We start from the raw sequence: 20,272 nt of genomic DNA, 5'->3' as shown, positions 1-20,272 counted from the left end.
AGTGGGTTAAGAATCTTGACTGCAGTGGCTCGGGTCACTGAGGAGGCATGGGTTCTATCTCTGGCCTAGCACAGTGTGTTAAAGAATCTGGCCTTGCCACAGCTGCAGTGTGGCTCAGATTCACTCCCTGGCCCAGGAACTTCCATGTGCCGTGGTGGGGTCAAAAAAAAAAAAAAACCTAAAAAAAAAAAATGCAGTTTTTTTTCTAACCATTTCCCCAAACTTTCTCATAGTCCTGACTCCCTCAGTTTCTATATGCAGTCACTTGTTAAGTTCTCAACAGTTTCACAGCCTCTCTCCCATTACCCCCTTCAACTCCCAGTGCAGTCTCTCTTTTTTTATGATTTTTATTTTTTCCATTATAGTTGATTTAAAGTGTTCTGTCAATTTCTACTGTACAGCAGCAAAGTGACCCACTCATATATATATATAGATATATACACACACACACTTTTTTTTCTCTCACATTATCCTCCATCATGTTCCATTGCAAGTGACTAGATATAGTTCCCTGTGCTTTACAGCAGGATCTCATTGCTTACCCATTCCTCAGTGCAAAATGAAAATTTGTACTATTTTACTAGTTTGCTAGATAATCTTTCTGTTTTCTGTATTCTTTTCCTTCCAATTAAATTTTTTTTTTTGTCTTTTTGCCTTTTCTAGGGCCGCACCCGAGGCATATGGAGGTTCCCAGGCTAAGGGTCTAATCAGAGCTGTAGCCACTGGCCTAAGCCAGAGCCACAGCAATGTGAGATCCAAGCCACGTTTGCAACCTACACCACAGCTCACGGCAATGCTGGATCCTTAACCCACTGAGCAAGGCCAGGGATCGAACCCGAAACCTCAAGGTTCCTAGTCAGATTTGTTAACCACTGCGCCGTGATGGGAACTCCTCCAATTAATTTTTTTTACTCTTGTCAATTAGATCACTAAATTATTGTTTCACATTAAAGGTTTTGACAGACCTTTGTTACACACTGAGTGTAACTGAAAACCCCTTAGCTTGGCATTGAAATTGTCCTTTCTTGCTGCAGTGGGAGAGAATAATACTTCCTAAGTGTCCTTAGATGATTAAATGACCCACCATGAAATCAGGAAAACAAAATGTGTTGACTGGGATTATTTACTCTCCTTACTTATGTGCCATGGTTGTCATAATTCTCTTTGAAATACTTTATAAAACCATTGGTTATAGAGTTTTGTTTGGAACTGATGTCAGTTTGGTAGACCTCTTCATTGTTTATCAGTTTAGTTGACAAGTTTTCTTATTATTTACCCTCAACCACAGTTGCATTTTATTGCTATAGTAACCATTTAAATTCCTTTTTTAGTAGAAAAACAAAGCATTCTTTGCTGTAGTTGGATGGTTGTCTTCATTTGAAACGGAAACCACAGCTGAAATATTGTATTAACCATTATGTAAGTAATGTACGATTTCAGATTTTAATCAGATAATTTTTCTATCAGTTAGAATAAATTATGGTTTTGGTAACTGCCATACTGGCATTTAAAAATCCATTAATTCAAAACTGGTAATATGTTTCTATATGCATACAACTTTCATCCCCTGTTTATTTAGAAAACAAGCACTTATGGAGTTCATTTAGAAAAGATAATAATCTTTGTTATTTCAACCAATTTTGCACCTTCCTAACCACTAAATTTCCTAACCAGACAAAATTAGAAATATAGCCTGGAAAGGAATTTACTTGAAGTATGTAATTCACTATGCTTTTTGGTAAATGGATTGGGATTTTTGTTTCAAGCTGTCACTCTTTGAAAATGTATTTGTCCCAGGCAGGGTTGCTGATGTCACAATTAGGAGTTTACATCCTGGGAGAGGTTTTCAGTTGAAGCTGGGGTGTATCCGATTCAGCCCTGAGGCAGAAAAACTGGACAAAGCAGTTTTTTTCCCCCTTCCCCTTTATAGAGTGTGTGATTTGTGCAACAGCTTTGGCTTGGCAAATAGGGAAGTGTCAGCGCTAAATCAGCTTTACTCTAAGGGCACGGTACGCCTGTGTTTCTCAACCGAGTGATACCCAAATCCAGGACCATTTTACTTCAAGTGGAATACACACACAGAGCAAACATTCTCAAGGTCAGTCTATGTGTTCTTTATTTTTCCACTGTAAGAACCATTTTTTCTTGTTCAGAAAGAGGCAGAGAACTCATTCATGCTTCAGAACAGTAAACTCCATGGAAAAAAAGTGTTCAAAGAACCACTTCTTTTTAAAAAGAAGGTGTTATGTAATCAGTGTTTATGGAACAATCAAATATGGGGGCTGGCAGCCTAGGTTTACCTTTCTGAGCACATGGTTGGCAGTCTATTTGTGGGATGGCCAGATTTCTATGGCATAAGGCAGTGAACAATTGAAGCAAGTACCTATATATTTGAAGCAATATTCCTTGATTTACCTATAATTATAGTATTTCAAGCAGTAGTAGGGTTGAGGGCTGAGTCATTTGGATTATTCTTTCCTTTTCTATTTTATTTTGGTGGAATAAGTAACAGCTAAATGATGTGCTTTTTTGAGATGTGTGTACATATATGTCATTGTTATTATTATTATTTTCACAATTTTGCAGTTCCACACAGCTTACTCTTGTATTAAACTAGATTCAACAACTTGATAAAGAAGACCTGAATTGTCCAGATGCCTGTTTTGGAATGGAGGAGTGTGGATTTTTCTTTTCACTCTATCTCATGCTATTAGAGACAGAGTCACAGTGACAAATGGCTAGGTCTTTTACAGGCACAGGCTCAGTCAGTACCTCTGGATCCCTCCCCCACCCCCAATTCTCAGTCATGAATGCTGTCCTATTGTTTCTTTTCAGCTTGTGACACTTCACATCTCTTACCATTTTCCCCTTAGTTTTATATAAATTATGTGTGGATAATGGAATGAAATGGTTTCCATGGAGCTGAACAAATATAGGTCATAGCGTAAGGAACTCTTGAAGTACACAGGTGAATTTGCATATATTTTTAATTATTCAGTTCTATAAGTAGGATGGGAACTGTGAACAAAGTTGAGCTTTCTCTCATTTCATATATATATATACACATTAAAAACTGAAACTACACAAAAAAAGTAAAACTTAGTAGATGGAAAATCAGATGGAAAATCCTTTTTAAAATATATTTTTATTACCCAAGTTGTTCTTGTTGTAGTGCCTTGGGTTAAGGATCCAGTGTTGTCACAGCTGTGGCATAGGTTGAAGCTGTGGCTCAGATTTGATCCCTCACCAGGGAACTTCCATATGTCCCAGCAGTGGCTACACACACACACACACACACATATGCATTTATTACCTACTAACTTTCTGCTTACTTTTTGGTGCATCAGGTTGTAAATTTATCTGTGCACTTGTCTCTTTAAGCCTCCCATATATCTAGACTACTCCCCTTTATTTATTTATACATTAATTAAGTCATTCAATAAATATATAAGCTTTGGACTCAGATGGACCTGGAGTTGAATCCTAGTTCCACTCCATGCTAACTTTCATTCAGGAGGAAATTTAGTGAAACTTGCCCAGTGTGAATTTCTTCATAGGTGAGGTTGTGATGATTATACTACCTTACAAGGTTGCTGTGATGCAGAATGATATGTGTATATAAACTCCTTGATCCAAGGCCTGGTGCCTAACATGAGCTATAGTGGCCATGAGAAGGTGACTTGAAGACTTCCAGTTACAAGGAGCATGACCAAGAACATCAGCTTCTGTGATCTGAAATCCAGCAAAGCATTGACAATGAGGCCATGTGTAGGCTGCCTCTAGCCAATGACTGGGTGAATCAAGAAGAGTGAGGAAGGTTCATTCCTGGAAGATAGGAGCCTCCTCAGCATAGTCACTTTGACTCGAGGACATCTTGATGACCTTGGCCTTGTTGAGCCTTCCTTACATGGCAGGGCAGTCTAGGACACTTCCACCCAACCTTGTTTCCTTCTCTTTTACTTGCATTGTGGTCTGAAGACTCCCCCGGCCTTTCTTGGCTCCCTCCTCACATTCTTTCACAGCTGTCTGTGAAATCTTTTGCATCTTGGTGTATGCTTTTCAGAGCACCCACACTAACACAGATATTCACTAATGATAGTTGTTCAAAGACTATATTTATTACCTACTTGTTCAAAACATTATTTGGACTCAGTCCATGATGGAAAGTTGAATTAAGCATATTTCATTATTTCAAGGAAGTGGGAACATGATATTTTGATGCATGGCGTTGCAAAGCTAAAAGATAAATACTGAAATTTTTTACCTCCTAGATGAAAAGTGCCATAAAAATTAATGATGGACAAAATAAAATTAAAGGCCACCTTTTAAAATAATGTCATTCAGAAATGTGACACCAATGCATTTCTAGTCTCCTAATTTAACTTTATTCTAGCCTAATTCCTCAGACAAATGTTTATGAAGTAAATTTGCAATGAGGGATTTGTAATGAGGGAGTTCAGCTTGGGTTTAAGTTAGTCCAAAATATGCTATATATTTTGGTAATCAGTTTTACCAGAACCATGAGAATGTTGGTAGTGGAAAGAGAAAGACATTTGGATTAATTTGACTTCTCCCATTTATTCTGACCTTGGGTCTGTTGCAGGAACTTTTATCTCTTATTTGTTGAGTTAAATTTGAACTAGATGAACAAAAAGGCCCATACCCTTTGATCTTCTGGGTTCAGTAGTTCCACATCTTTTCAGATATATTGATACAGTGATGATTAGAGTATAAAGATACCTCATTTTATTAAAGCTTCCGTAAGTGAACTGACCACCCCCACTGTTAAAGTTTGGAGAGGGTTTTCTGAAAGAGAAATTATCTCTCTTTTTCCCTTCTTACTGTCTCGACAAGTTATGTGTGTATATATATATATATATATAGGCATGGATATGCATATGTTTTGGGAGTATTTTGTTTTTAGTTTGATAGACAAAAATCATTGCATACTGCCCTTAAACTTGGGTGATGTTTTAGTTTTTTTAAAGTATAGTTGATATACAATATTCTATTAATTTCAGGTGTACAGCATAGTGATTCAATTTTACATACATATATTTTTTCAGATTCTTTTCCATTATAGGTTATTACACATATTTACTAGAGTTCCATGTGCTATTCAGTACATCCTTATTTATTTTTTTAAATGTCGTGGTGTGTTTGTGTTAATCCCATACTCCTAATTGATCTCTCCCCCTTCCCTTTTATAACCATAAATTTGTTTTCTATATCTGTGAGACTGTTTCTGTTTTGTAAATAATTTCACTTGTATTTTTTTTTTAGATTCCACATGTAAGTGATATGATATTTTACTTTAACTTGTTTTACTCAGTATGATAATCTCTAGGTCCATCTGTGATGTATAAATTTTTAATAATTATTTTTTAAAAACTTATAGAGCATCGTAGACAAAAATCATTAATTCTCACTCTCCCAGGCAATGTAAGAGGGAGGTATTTGTTATTATAATAATTTTATAGATTAAGATCTTAATAAACCCAAATTTCAATAGCTTTTTCAGGTTCAGAAATAGATCTGACACATGCTGATTTCCAATTTTCACTTGACTCTACAGATATTTCTTATAATTGAGGAAAATTGTGTTAACACACCCAAATATCTTGAATTTTTTCCTTCCATCACAATTCTGTATACCGCAGAAGGGCACTAGTAGTTTGATAGTGAATACACATATTAAAGGGGTGGATTAATGAGAATTATCATCCATAATGTGAAATAACTCAGTTATTACAATCAGCAGTGATCCTTCTTTTTCCATACCAAAGTCAATAAATAGACTTTTAGTACACTCATGTTTGAGGCAGAAAGCTTCCGATTTTCATAACTTTCTTACCTTCCTCCACAACTCTGAGGTAATGTTATGCATCAACTCTGAGGTTGCTCTTGGTCTTTTGGCTACTCAGGACTGCTGAGTCTGGGACTTGAGTATATTTCAGCCTAATCTTCCCCAGCACATTCTCTTTCAACCTACGGCCCTAGACTAACTGTCTACTTCTGTCTTCCGTCATCATCTTTGTAGACTCTACTTGGGTTCCTTCACTATAGCCAGAAAATTTTAAAACTAAATATTAAAGATGTGTATCTCCCAAGTCCTCTTCCTACTTCTGCTGGTCGTGCTGTCATATGAAGTATCTATGGGCTGACCCTATCCCCACGGCATGGCATAAATATGAACTTGGGGAATCTTCCTCTCAACAAATCATTTGTGTAATTCTGAGTTCTTAAATATGTCAACAAAGTTTTTTTTTTTTTTTTTCCCAATGAATGTATAAAACAAGAAGTACATCTGAGGTGCTACCAGCCCAATTCTGGTATGATATTGTTTCTTATTCCTTAAGCCTGTGCTGTCATCTTAGAACTTGTGAATATATTTTTCCTAAAGCTCTTATATTGACTTAAAGTTTCTAGATTCTCTGTGCTTTTATGCTCAATAAATCCCTTAATTTTTCTCCTATAAATATGCAGGCAGAAAAACGATAAGGCTAGTCTTTCTCAATTTTATGTTCTCTTCTGTAAATATTGCTTAAACTTTCGTCAGCTGCTCTTGCTTGAATTATGTGAGATGAAGTTTGATTTTTCGCAAAATTGCACGAGTCATTGTCTAAACAGGTCCTGAAATTCCACATAGAAATATAACTTCGGGGGCTTTCCCACCTGAGGGGCGAGGACTTAGAGGAGTATGGATGTCTGGTCACTTATCCAGTTACCAACTTAAACCTTTCTCTGAATATCCACAGATCAGCTTTTGGGATATTCCAGAGGGAAAAGAAGCTTCTGTGGCCGAATCATTTTAGGAAGTGCTGCATATTTGAACTCTTCCTGTCTTTGTTCTTCAGGTGGACCTGACCTTAAACCTTGATCAGAAAAATTGTCCATAGCCTATTTTCTACAATATTGGGAGAGAAGTGTCCATGGGCTCTTTTTGTCATATATCCCAGCATTTTAGAAAACTTTCGGAGTTCCCCTCGTGGCGCAGTGGTTAACGAATCCGACTAGGAACCATGAGGTTGCGGGTTCGGTGCCTGCCCTTGCTCAGTGGGTTCATGATCCGGCGTTGCCGTGAGCTGTGGTATAGGTTGCAGACGCGGCTCGGATCCCGCGTTGCGGTGGCTCTGGCGTAGGCCAGTGGCTACAGCTCCGATTCGACCCCTGGCCTGGGAACCTCCACATGCTGCGGGAGCGGCCCAAAGAAATAGCAAAAAGACAAAAAAAAAAAAAAAAGAAAAAAAAAAAGAAAACTTGCTACCCAGAAATGCTAACATCTTGCATCTAAATTTTGGAGCCTATAGTTGACTCTAATTTGCCATTGATCAAATGCTGTTGTTTAGCTTGTTACTTTCTTGAGGGAATAGGAAGCATCTTTATGCAACTATGTGACACATTGACATGTATTAAATATGTGAGTTATATTAGTACTTCCATAAATACATTGGTGCCAAACAAATAAAAAGCAGAATATTCTTGTTACATAGGTAGCTGCCTGGGTAAGAGGAAAGGCTAACATCTTTTTTGTAAAGACCCCATTAGTGTGTTAGCTCTTAATCTTGGCTTGCATAATAGAATCACTTGAAGTGCTTTAAAAGAATTGTGATGCCCTGGTGTCACTGCAAACTAATTAAATCAGACTCTCCAAGGAGTGAAGGAATATGGAACCCAGGCATCATCATTAAAAGTCCTCAGAAATGCTGATATATGGCCAGAGCTGGGAACCACTAGTTAGACAAACGTCAACTTAAGTCTAATGATTTTCTTTATGAGTGTAGGTTGGTGCTGAATAGTTGGGTTTCATGGCTTGTGGGTCACCTCCTGAAGAAATGCTTTGGGCTCCTGGGACTTTAATTCTACAAAGTACACCTTGGGGGTATGAAACAACCTCTGTGTGTGCTGCCAAAGAGCTGACCTGACCAGTTGGTTAAGGCAATTCAAGGGCAAACAAAAGCCTGTGATTGCCCCAAAGGAACTGTGAGCTTCAGGTTCCCAGGAATGGAGTGAAACCAGGTTACACTCCCAGAAGCTTTAGTGTAGGAACAGAAAGTCAAGAAAAACAACAACAACAACAAAACCAAACATGGGTCAGCTCCTCCCCTTCTTTCACATACTTTCAGATACCACTTTCTATAACCTTGGGGTCCAGGACACTCATTTATTTCTTATGAACCCCCTCTGGCAGTTAAATCTCACCTAAATCTTGAACTTGAAGGTATGGTATGCCAACGTAAATTATTAACAACAATATAATGAGTTTACATGGAAAAAATTAAAAACAGAAAAAGACCAGGCTAAACCAAACCAAACCAAAACCTTTGTAATCTATTAAACCTGAGTAGTAAATATTTGGATGAATAAGCAGATGGGTAGTTTACATCAGAATCATTCCCAATGAAATCACTGCCATGAACATATGGGTGCATGTATCTTTTTCAATGAAATTTTTGTCTGGATATATGTCCAGGAGTGGGATTGCTGGGTCATATGGTAGTTTTATATTTAGTTTTCTGAGGTACTTCCTTACTGTTTTTCATAGTGGTTGTACCAATTTACATTCCCACCAACAGTGTAAGAGGGTTCCCTTTTCTCCACACCCTCTCTAGTATTTGTTATTTGTTGACTTGTTAATGATAGCCACTCTAACTGGTGTGAGCTGGTATCTCATTGTAGTTTTTATTTTTATAATTTCTCTAATAATTAGTGACGTTGAGGATTTTTTCATGTGCTCACTGGCCATCTGTATGTCTTATTTGGTAAAATGTCTATTTAGCACAGCACTATTCACAATAGCTAAGACATGGATACAACCTAAATGCCCATCGACAGATGAATGGATCAGAAAGATATGGTACATATATACATTGGGATACTACTTAGCCATAAAAAAGGACAAAATAATGCCATTTGCAGCAATATGGGTGGAACTAGAGACTCCCATACTGAGTGAAGTAGGTCAGAAAGAGACAGACACGACATGATATCACCTATATGTGGAGACTAAAATATGGCACAAATGACCTACCTACAAAACAGAAAATATCACGGACATGTAGGATAGACTCATGATTTCTGGGGGAGGCGGAGAGGGAGTGGGATGGATTTGGAGTCTGGGGTTAGTAGATGAAAACTCTTGCATCTGGAGTGGATGAGGAATGAGATCCTTCTGTATAGCTCAGGGAACTATATATCTAATCACTTGTGATAGTACATAATGGAAGATAATGTAAGAAAAAGAATGTATACATATGTATGACTGGGTCACTTTGCTGTACAGCAGAAATTGACAGAACATTGTAAATAAATCATAATGAAATGAAAATAAAAAAGAAAATCACTGCCTTTCCTTCTTCCCATGTTGTTGATTCCTTTCTCAGGGCTGGAGCTTGGTTCTGATCCTGTGGGACCAGCTTATCTTAGTGCGTCTCTAGGACCTGTTAGTGTACTGTCCATCCTCTCCCACCCCCAAGGGCAAACACCCAGGTCACATGGCAGAGGAAGCTGACTGATATGCTTAGATTCTGATCTCAGTCCCCAGAAAGCCTGGATGGCTTTGGGGTGGCAGACGCCAGAGGGCAGCCTCCTCTGGTACCTCAGCATGTACTGCAAATGTGATCACGTGCTACGTGTCCCATGACATGAAAAGTTTGGGAGGTATATGTTTTCATGTCCAAAATTGGATTATTTTTCTACTTAGCAAATTCTATCTATTAGAAAACAAAACTCTACATTTCAATTTATCATTTAAACCTTGACATGCATGTGTTGGCCCATAATGAGACCTGATTGCTATGAATGAATTTCTTTTAAACAGTTCTCAGGAAATTTATGTTTTTCAAATCCTGAATGTTACTGACCTTTTCGAGTCCCCCCCCCACCCCGCCCAAGTCCTTTTGCTAGGTGTTACTCACATGGAGAGGAGGAGATGGAGTAGAGTTCTGAAGCAAAGGAAAACTTTATTCTTCGATCAAAGAATGGAGAGCTGTGAGTTTCAGCTCCAGAGAGTGCTCCCCTAGTTAGCGGTGGAGGTGGGCGGGCGCAGCTTTACTGGGCTGTTGTCAGCGGGAATGGTGGGTGGAGCTTCCTCTGGTTAGCGCAGGCGCAGCTGTGCTGCTCCGTCTCAGGCTCTGGCTCAAGATCCTCGTGCTAGAGTAGCATCTCAGCACACGCCTCACCACACGCCTGCCTGGTCGCCACATCCAGCTGAGGTGTCCCGCGCAGCGCTTCTGCTCACGGTCCAATGAGTTGAGGTGTAGGTGCTGCTGTTTTGCACCGGGAACTCTGGTCTGAAGGGCTGAGGCCTCTGCACGCGGCACCCAATTAACAAGTGCAGCTAGACTGAGCACAATGGAAAAAAAGGTTAGAGTTTATTTTATTACCCAGATTCAATTTTAATTTCCCGGAAATTGTTAATGGGCTTTGCCGAGGACAAGTCCTCAGAAAAAGATTAGTCCAGAATTCAGGAAAACAAGAGAATGCATTATAATTTTCCTGTGAGAACAACAGCTAGGTAATCAGGAGGTTCCAGGTTTGAAGGAATTAACTGATGTTAAGTCAAAAACAAGAGCAGGAAATACTGACAAGGGAGTTGAGGACTCCAGACAGCAGAACTGGAACTAGGAGAAGTGGTCACCATTTCATCAGTCAGTCTTGTAGGTAGCTGTTGCTTGGTTTTAGGGTGTGTTTATTGCTCTACTGCTGACACAGCCATTCTTGCAAATAAAACACATATTAATGTTTATGCACATAGTATATTTTACATAAGTCCTGTGAGTGCTCTTCCATGTGATAAGTTTTGGAAGAAAAGTGATTCAAATAGTACCTATTTGACTACTCCTGGAGTTTTCCAGTATTTAATATTTGCTGGAGGCTATAGTTCTAAGTACTTTAACAGAAAAAGTACAAAGAAAAAAAAGAAGTGAATTCAGTAATCTGACAGGTGAAATACCAATCTACAATCTAAATAGCAATATCAATAGCAATATCAATTTCAAGAGCCAAACCAAAATCAGAGCAAGCAGATAAAATATTTTGGTCATTAAAAAAATGGATTAGTGTGTATCAAGTTATTTGCACCCAAATATCCAGCTTGAATGTCCTTTTGGATGCATTCTGAACAATGCAAAATGAAAGAAGCTTTTCTACATCTGGAATATATGTCATGGAACAAATGTTATGACTATTTGATATGGGCATTAATGGTTTCTGTGTTTAGAATTTCATTTTAAGAGTAATAACTTTTAAATCTTTATGGCATTGTCTTTTAATTTTTAAAATAGTTTTTAATTGGCATTTTTGTACTAATGATTTCTTCTGTATTTTCAGTTATCAAATATTTATATCATAAAAATCATTTTTATGTTAGTGAATTTTAATATATATTGTTTATAATATTAACAAACCATGAATTTATTATTTATTACTGACTTTTTTTTTTTTTTTTTTTTGTCTTTTTGCCTTTTCTAGGGCCGCTCCTGTGGCATATGGAGGTTTCCAGGCTAGGGGTCTAATCGGAGCTGTAGCAACTGGCCTGCACCAGAGCCACAGCAGCGTGGGACCCGAGCCGTGTCTGCAACCTATACCACAGCTCATGGCAACGCCGGAACCCTAACCCACTGAGCAAGGCCAGGGACCGAACCTGCAACCTAGTCGGATTTGTTAACCACTGCGCCACGACGGGAACTCCCATGTATTACTGACTTTTGACTAGAAAACCTGTGAAAATTTAGTAGAAAACCTCTATCAGAAAAATGATTTGTTGTTTATTATTATTAAGGTCACTTCATTTTTATTTTTAAATATAAAATGTTACCAAAAATACAGAATGCTTTGATTTGGGGAATTTCAGAGAATTTCTTGTGTCCTAATTCTGGAGATTAATATCAGAAATCCGCAAGACTAAGATATAAAACAGAGATATCCTGGGGACCAGTATCAGGGAAAGAGAAGATCAGCATGAAGCCTAGGAGGCAGAAGAGTTGGGAGGTTAAGCCAAGTTCAATTACAGGGTGTCAGGACAAAAGACACCAGGAGCAGAATGGCGTGGATACCAGAATTGGAATCCTGAAGACACATCAAAGTCAGGAAACATCAGAGGCAAATGAGGGGGCAGAAGAAAGGGAGTTAAAAAGGAAACTAATTCCAGGGGTCAACATCTTCTGGAATCAAGATTGCTTTATAATGCCTGAGCTTGGATCTCTGTGGTCCCTGAAGCAAGAGATTTTAAAGGAACAGCCAGTGTTGCTTCCTTCAGAATTTAAGGATTTAAGGACATGCATTTGATAAATTCACCTTTTGGAAATTGATCAATGGAGAATGGTGATAGGAAAGAAATCTATTTCTGTAATCAGAACTCTTCTTACACTTCTATTTATTATTTATGCATAACTGATCTTTCCCTTTCCTAATTTATAAGGGGAAGACTGGAGGGGTGGTGCATAGGAAGATAGAGAAGAGAGGAAGAAAGGATGGGGGAGAAGGAGATAGGTGAAAGTGGAGTCATTTTTAATCTGGGGAAGAGAGAAAGTTGAGGTTTTTTTAATCCCTATTTTCTTCCCATAGGAGCAAAGGAAAGGGAAGTATTTTTCATCCAAGTTTAGTGAGGGACCTTCAATATAATTACTTGTAGAAATTGAAGGTGCCTGCAACAAACTAAGGCATCCTGGTCCTTATCTAGACTTCTGCTAATCTGATTGGTGTGACTACTTGGGCAGGAGGAGAGGGGAGTTGGAGAGAAATGTCAGGCAGAGAGAAGCCTACAACCTGACTGTTTGGTGTGGCACTAATGTGGTTTGTTGCTCTGGATCTCTGCAGTCTTACAAAGTGGCCAGACCTCATCCAATTGGCTGAAGATCCACCTAAGAGGACTGAATGCGCGATCCTGCTGCAAGAAGCATGGTGGACGCCTACCCAGTGGGTTAGAAGAGGTTGAGCAACACAAGTCTTCCATACCAGGTATCAGTTGAAATGAGGATGGGCTGCACCCCAGCTATCTCAGGGCACTCACCTGTGCCCTGGGGAGCACCAGCGTTTGTGCATGGCCACACAGAAGGTTTCACGTAGCAAAATCAGCAGAGTAGATTCCAATTGCATGTTTAGGTTCTTTCCCCTTTTAAACATATTTCTCCTAGGTAATCATAATCCGTGGGTTATTTCGTTGTCACTTCAACTGTTTCAATTGCTCTGATCTTTTATAGTTCTTTAGCACTGCCATGTTTCCTTTTGTGTCTAGGCTTTTACATTTATTGTTCCATTTGCTCAAAACGCTTTTCCTCCTGTTCAGTGACTCACTAACTCCTACTAATTCTTTCAAAGTTTCAGCTTAATGTTGCTCATTTAGGGAGCTCTTCCTTAAATTCCTAGGGGTTTTATCCTCCCATACTGTGCTTTCTTATTCTGAAATTCCTGCTTCCCCAAAAATGTGTCAGGAATAATACCTCTTATTCAAAATTGTACTCCAGGACCTACCACTGGGCTTAGTGGAGTATGAATAGTTAATGTATATCCTTGTCTGAACAAATGAAGGAAACTAACTATAGCCACAAAAGGAGGAATGAGAGAGGTAGATTCGTATTATGCATATCAATCAGTTCTGTACTTCGGACCATTTGCACTTGGAAGCATTGCTATGGCCTAATCAAAAGTCAGTTTTGTCTCTAGCTATTTACCCACAGGCAGTCAGGATTCATATATATCTACATTGACAATGTTGATTTTGATTGTTTTATTATTTTTGGCAAAGCTCAGGTGTGGGAAAGCAGTCATGGTTGTACCCAGGTAGGCCTTTCACAGAGACGGAGCTGGGGCGGTTTACAGAAGATGGTCTGAAGACTCTTAAGGAATCACTTATTTTAAAGATCTCTAACTTATTAGTCCATACTGTGCCAGAATTCCATAGCAATTGAAATACTCCTTTGAAAGTGAAGGTACACTAAAGAGAGATGCCTTCTGGGGGTGGGCGGTGAGGAGTAATGTGGAATATGAAACAGCTCTCCTTTGGTGGTCTTAGGTTCCTATGTCTGTCATCTTCTACTCAAGATCTATATCTCCTCTTCCAGTCTTGTAGGTCTTGCTTGTTGAGTACAACAGGAGGCCAAAGGCCACTGGGGAATCTTTAGTTTCTTTAGCAGGAGAGGAGGTGCATGGCCAAATGCATGGCATGTCATGGCATGGCATTTCTGAGTTTCCTGTTAGCTTTGAAAATCCACAGTTTCATCGAAAATGGGGCATTTTATTGAAATGAAACAGCCCTGGACTAGGAGTCAAAGACTGAGTGTTTTGTAATTAACAACCTTGGATGTCAGTTAATTTCGCCAAATTTTAGTTGCTTCCTCTGAAAATTAAGTGTTGTAATTTATGATGTCTTAGGCCTTTTCCAACCTTAACATTTAATAAATATTGATAATTATTCCCAATTATGGAAAATAAGGAAGAATAAACTTTGAAAATTCTCTTTTGTAATAATGCAATAATTTTACTTATGAGAAGGATAGGAAATGGGTAATAAATATATTAAAAAGGGAGAGAGACATTTATCTAGAACTCGCCAAAATATATTAAAGAAGAAATCTCCTGAACATGAATTTTTATTGAAATGTCCATCTTTCCTCTCTGGGAAATTGAAGGACCAAACACTTGAGAAAGATGATCCAAATAGCAAAGTTTCTGGCAGGTTAAGGGAAGGGGTGGGAGAACAAGATTACTTTTATGAGACGTATTTAAGAGAGAAATTCTAGATGACCTTGGCTTTGGCAAAATCTTCCCAGGCGATAAAGGTCATATGAATTTCTCCAATATATCTGTGAATGGATTGATGTGTTACTGCATTTCTATTACTCTGTGAGTGAACCTCAGAAACTCCAGGTACTTTACTTCCATATTATGAGTTGAAAGGGATAAGAGGGATTAAGAAAAAGTAAGATTCCCATTTACTCTTTTGTAAAAATTTCAAACCAAGTTTGCTTCCACCATGTACAAAGAGGCATTAGGCAAGGGGCTTACTCTTTGTGTGAGAAGTTGCTGCATGCTGCAGAAATCTGTGGCTGGGCTCTCAAGATGGCCTATTGAAGGCCAGAGGTCTCCTTTCTCCTGAAATTCAAAGGTCTGGCTATAGGAGAGAAGCATGCAGGGAAGATTCCTCCACAAAAGGTCGAAGTTGGCCCCTCATCCGAGACAGATACCATCATAGGGCAACAGGGGGTCTCAAGATCAGTGGGTTGAATTTCCTGCCTCTCTTTAGGGGCCTTCACACTTACAAAAATTAATCCTTTTGATTGACTCTGTCTCCTAATCTTGAAGATAAGCTCAGAACATTTACCAGTTCTCAGCACTGCTTACCAGGCCAAGTCTTAGCACCAAATTATGAATTTTGTCATCAGTGACCTTTCCAACCTTCCCTTTTTACTTGCCCACTTGGTAACTCAAGTCCTCTGCCTTCCTTTTCCGTCAAAGTGTTTGGGATTGTTAAGGATTTAAAGCGATCAAATCATTTAATCTTTTCATTTTCAGAAGAGAAAACTAAGATCTAAAGAGGTTAGATGACTTCCCTAAAGATATGCTTTTAAATCCTCTTGGTGATTTCAATATAAGGCGTCTGAGTTACTGATGTTGGGGAATCATTATTAATTGGTTTCATATGTAGGTCACAAAAATTTTAATTTGGTACTGCTTATCATTTCCAGATATTCAAGTGTCAATGCAGGTATGTTTCAAGACAATTTAAATATGTATATTTATATATATATGTGTATATATATATATATATCATCTCCACATATCATTCATTTTTTAAAACTTCTTAGCAAAATCTTTTGGGATATGAGTTCTTTGCCACTATTTTGAAAATAATTTTAAACTATGAAAGTAAAAATTGTCTTCCACTTAAAGAGTATAGATCTAAGAAAAAGGAGTAAACAAATTAAGTTTGTGAAACATTAACAAGACATTAGTGATTCAAATACTGTAGAGCGTGAACACAACTGTCAGGTGGACTTCTATAAAAAAAACTAGGTTACTTGCTTCTTGGGTAAGCATGTAGGTAAGACATCTCAGGGCTGGCATGCAAGGATGACTAGACTGGAAGGCAGAGGCATCTGGCCTAGGAATCCTAAAGTGCTATCAATCTTGCTCAAGACAGCTATTTCCATCTCCTCCACATTTTTTGTAACCCTGCTTGATGCAAAACGGTTCCCAGGAGGCTTCTACCTGCCAAATGAACTTCGGCTTTTCTATAGAACCACTGATGTGGGAAATCTTACAAATAAGCAACCTCAGCGGAATATTTTATCATTGACATATTGGCATCACCTTGTCCTTGTTCCCAATGTAAAGGTTTCGCTACCTGCTGAATTGGTCTTCTCAAGTTTATTTTGTCAACTCTGTCAGAGAGAGTTATGATGGATTTTTAGTGTGGAAAAGAAGTTGTTAGTCTTTCAGGTAAATGTTGCATCTTTGGATATATTTTCCAATAAAATATTTTAGTGCTGAAGTAAACAAAATTGTGTAATTTTTGTGAACTTATTAGAAATCCTCCTAGATGTCAATGTTACTAATTTTATTAAAATAAACATTAAAACATTTTCTATAACTTAAAACATGGTCTTAACATACTGAGAAATCATAATTTAACATTAAAGGAAATATTAAACATCAGCAGAGTATCTGATTTTTTTTTAACAATTTAATGAATATTTTAGGAGTTCCCATCATGGCTCAGAGGTTAATGAACCCAACTAGCATCCATGAGGATGTGGGTTCGATCCCCGGCCTCGCTCAGTATGTTAAAGATATGGTGAGCTGTGGTGTAGGCTGGTGCTACAGCTCTGATTTGACCCCTAGCCTGGAAACCTCCACATGCCATGGGTGCAGCCCTAAAAAAAAAAAAAAAAAAAAAAAAGGCAAAAAAATTTAATGAATATTTTATACTTATTTTTAATATTCCTTTTTTAGAAACCAGCATATAAGTTGTTGGTTAATGTTATAATCCTCAATGGAGAACTAGACCACTCAGACTTCTTGCCTTTGCCATATTTGCTCTGAGTGTACTTTTCTCTTCCTAAACTCAGTGGTTTATTAGACGTAACTTCAAAGAAGAACCTCTTCTATTTGCTGTGCCTCCCATCAGCCATTTATATCATTTGAATAATCAGGTACACATTTTTAGAAGTCTTCTTTAAGGAGGTAATATTTCTTTTTTATGGAAAGTAGAACATGTGAAAAGACAAATGCATACAATGTGAATAAAAAGACCTAGGAGTTCTCATCATGGCTCAGTGGAAACGAATCTCACCAGCATCCATGAGGATGCAGGTTCGATCCCTGGTCTCCCTTAGTGGGTTAAGGATCCAGCATTGCTGTGAGCTATGGTGTAGGTCACTGATGAGGCTCAGATCTGGCATTGCTATGACTGTGGTGTAGGCCAGGGGCTACAGCTCTAATTTGACCCCTAGCCTAGGAACCTATATATGCCGTGGGAGTGACTATAAAAAGACCAAAAAAAAAAAAAATTAAAGCCTGCCAAATAAGGTCATAGACTTTTGGCTTTAAGTCTGTCTGTGAAGGACTCTCACCTCTTTCCATTCTTGCCAGTAGTGGGTTGTGCTTGTGTTACTGGTATTTGAATTACTTTCCTTAAATACATCTTTTCTTTTTATTATTTATTTATTTATTTATTTATTTTTCCACTCTACAGCATGGGGACCAAATTACACTTACATGTATACATTTTTTTCCTGCCCTTTGTTCTGTTGCAATATAATTATCTAGACATAGTTCTCAAAGCTACTCAGCAGGCTCTCATTGTAAATCCATTCCAAGTTGTATCCGATAATCTCAAGATCCCCATCCCTCCCACACCCTCCCTCTCCTCTTGGGCAGCCACAAGTCTATTCTCCAAGTCCATGACTTTCTTTTCTGTGGAAATGTTCCTTTGTGCTGTATATTAGATTCCAGTTATAAGTGATATCATATAGTATTTGTCTTCGTCTTTCTGACTTATTTCACTCAGTATGAGAGTCTCTAGTTCCATCCATGTTGCTGTAAATGGCATTATGTCATTCTTTTTTATGGCTGAGTAGTATTCCATTGTGTATATATACCACATCTTCCGAATCCAATCATCTGCCGATGGACATTTGGGTTGTTTCCATGTCTTGGCTATTGTGAATAGTGCTGCAGTGAACATGCGGGTGCATGTGTAAAGACATCTTTTCATTCAGTGTCCTAAAAGTGTCTGGAGCCATTCTAGGTCTGCTGCTGTGGATTAGCTGCTACACAAAATCTTACTGTATACTCTTGGAAGCATGAAGACAATGTCCTGTGTGCATCCTTTATGGAGAACAACAGAAGCTAGTCTCTCTACCAAAGTGAATTTAAATGCCAGTCCATGGGAAGGAAGTTTCCAAATTTGGGATTGCCAAGGACCAAATTCTACCATCTAAGATTAGAAAAGCTGAAAAAACAAACAAAAAACAAACTTGGTGTTCCCTGGTGGCTCAGTGGGTTAAGTATTGGCATTATTACTACTGTGGCTTGGGTCACTGCTATGGTGTGGGTTTGATCCCTGGCTTCATAACTTCCATATGATTCAGGCACAGTCCCCAAAAATAAGATTATAAAAATGGAATATATTCTCATTTCTAATTAACTTTGATGATGCTGATTCTCCATAGAAAGGGTAGTGACGAGGCTTTCAGAAATCTTGGTTCATATGGAAGGCCAAGATGCCAGTGTGGATGAAATCAGTGATTTAGGCTTGTTTTTTTTTGTTTTTGTTTTTTTTTTCTGTATTTTATCCTTTAAGGGCTGTGCCTGTGCATATGGAGGTTCCCAGGCTAGTGGTCTAATTGGAGCTGTTGCTGCCGGCCTACGCCAGAGCCATAGCAATGCCAGATCCAAACTGCATCTGTGACCTACACTACAGCTTACGGCAATGCCGGATCCTTAACCCACTGAACGAGGCCAGGGATTGAACCCACAACCTCATGGTTCCTAGTCAGATTTGTTTCCACTGCGCCACTACAGGAACTCCTAGGCTTCTTCTTTTTTTATGCAGAAACAGTGGTACATTTAGATATGATCTTATGCTACAGGCCATGCCCAGAACTCTCCATATGAAGGTAGTGGTAGGCTTATGGACAGGGCTGCAAAATTCTACTGTACTTCTGTGTTGCTGGTTGTGCCACATTTATCATCACCCATCTCTTGTGTGCTGGTGTATGTTTGTGCATGTGTGTGTATTTCTATTCCTTTCTCTGAAATTAGCGTCTGTAGCATTACTTATTTATTTTTTATAACTGCTTAGAGCCATTGCAAAGAAAGAAAACACAAATTATGAATAATTAGGATTGGTAGCGTTTATACACTCTGGCAATTCAAAATCATTCACTATATGCAAAATGCCAAGTGAAGGGATAGGTAGGGTTCAAGGTGGAATAAGATAACTCAGCCCTTTTGGGATACTGTAATCTGGGGTGGTGAAATAGGCAAATCTAGAAGTAGTTCTTCTGCAGGGAAGACCAGGATGAATGGCCCCATAGAGGTGAGGTACAGCATTGAGAACATGGGCTCTGGCTTCAGACTGTCTTGCAAATTCAGTTCTTGTAGCTTAACATGCATGTGATCTTGGAAAATGATTTAATCTCTGGCAGCCTCAGTTTCCTCATCTGAGAAATTGCAGTTAAAATGGGACCTACCCTGTGGAGTTGTTGAGAGGATTAAACATGGTATTTATGTTAAAGTTCCTTTTTAATTTATTTAATTTATTATTTTATTTTATTTTTATTGAAATACTATTGACGTACAATATTATGTTTCAAGTGTACTATGTAGTGATTTGACATTTACATGCATTATGAATGGTCATGTGATAAGTCTAGTAACCATCTTTCCCATACAAAATTATTACAGTATTATTCCCCATATTCTTTATGCTATATATTACATCCCTGTGGCTTATATATATTGTATATCTGGAAGTTTGTACCTCTTAATCTCCTTCATCTATTTCGCTTAACCTCCCACCCTCCTCCCCTCTGACAACCACTCCTTTGTTCTATGAATCTATCTTCATTTTGTTTTGCTTTGTTTTTTAGACTTCACATATGAGTGAGGCCATATGGTATTTGTCTTTCTCTGTAGGACTTGTTTTACTTAGTATGACACCCTCTAGGTCTATCTATGTTGTTGCAAATGACAAGATTTTTTTTTTATGGTTGGGTAATATTCCATTTTATTTGTAAACCATGTCTTCTCTATCTGTTCATTTATC

At 38.3% G+C, this 20,272-nt stretch overlaps 1 long non-coding RNA gene across 1 annotated transcript in view; it reads left to right on the top strand.

Moving 5' to 3' along the window:
- The first annotated feature begins 1,874 nt into the window (after positions 1-1,874).
- Positions 1,875-20,272, top strand: part of LOC110257064 (uncharacterized) — a 381,933-nt gene continuing 363,535 nt past the window's right edge. Inside the window, exons 1-2 of the long non-coding RNA XR_014829453.1 lie at positions 1,875-2,098; positions 12,820-12,960. This is a non-coding gene — a long non-coding RNA (uncharacterized LOC110257064). The remainder of the gene's footprint in view (positions 2,099-12,819; positions 12,961-20,272) is intronic.

This window comes from Sus scrofa, chromosome 15 (assembly GCF_054392235.1).
Source record: "Sus scrofa isolate SSC_HxYL_T2T_F1_AM1 chromosome 15, Sscrofa_HxYL_maternal_Yorkshire_Landrace_v2.0, whole genome shotgun sequence".
NCBI lineage: Eukaryota > Metazoa > Chordata > Mammalia > Artiodactyla > Suidae > Sus > Sus scrofa.
This window is presented reverse-complemented; position numbering and strand designations above follow the sequence as displayed.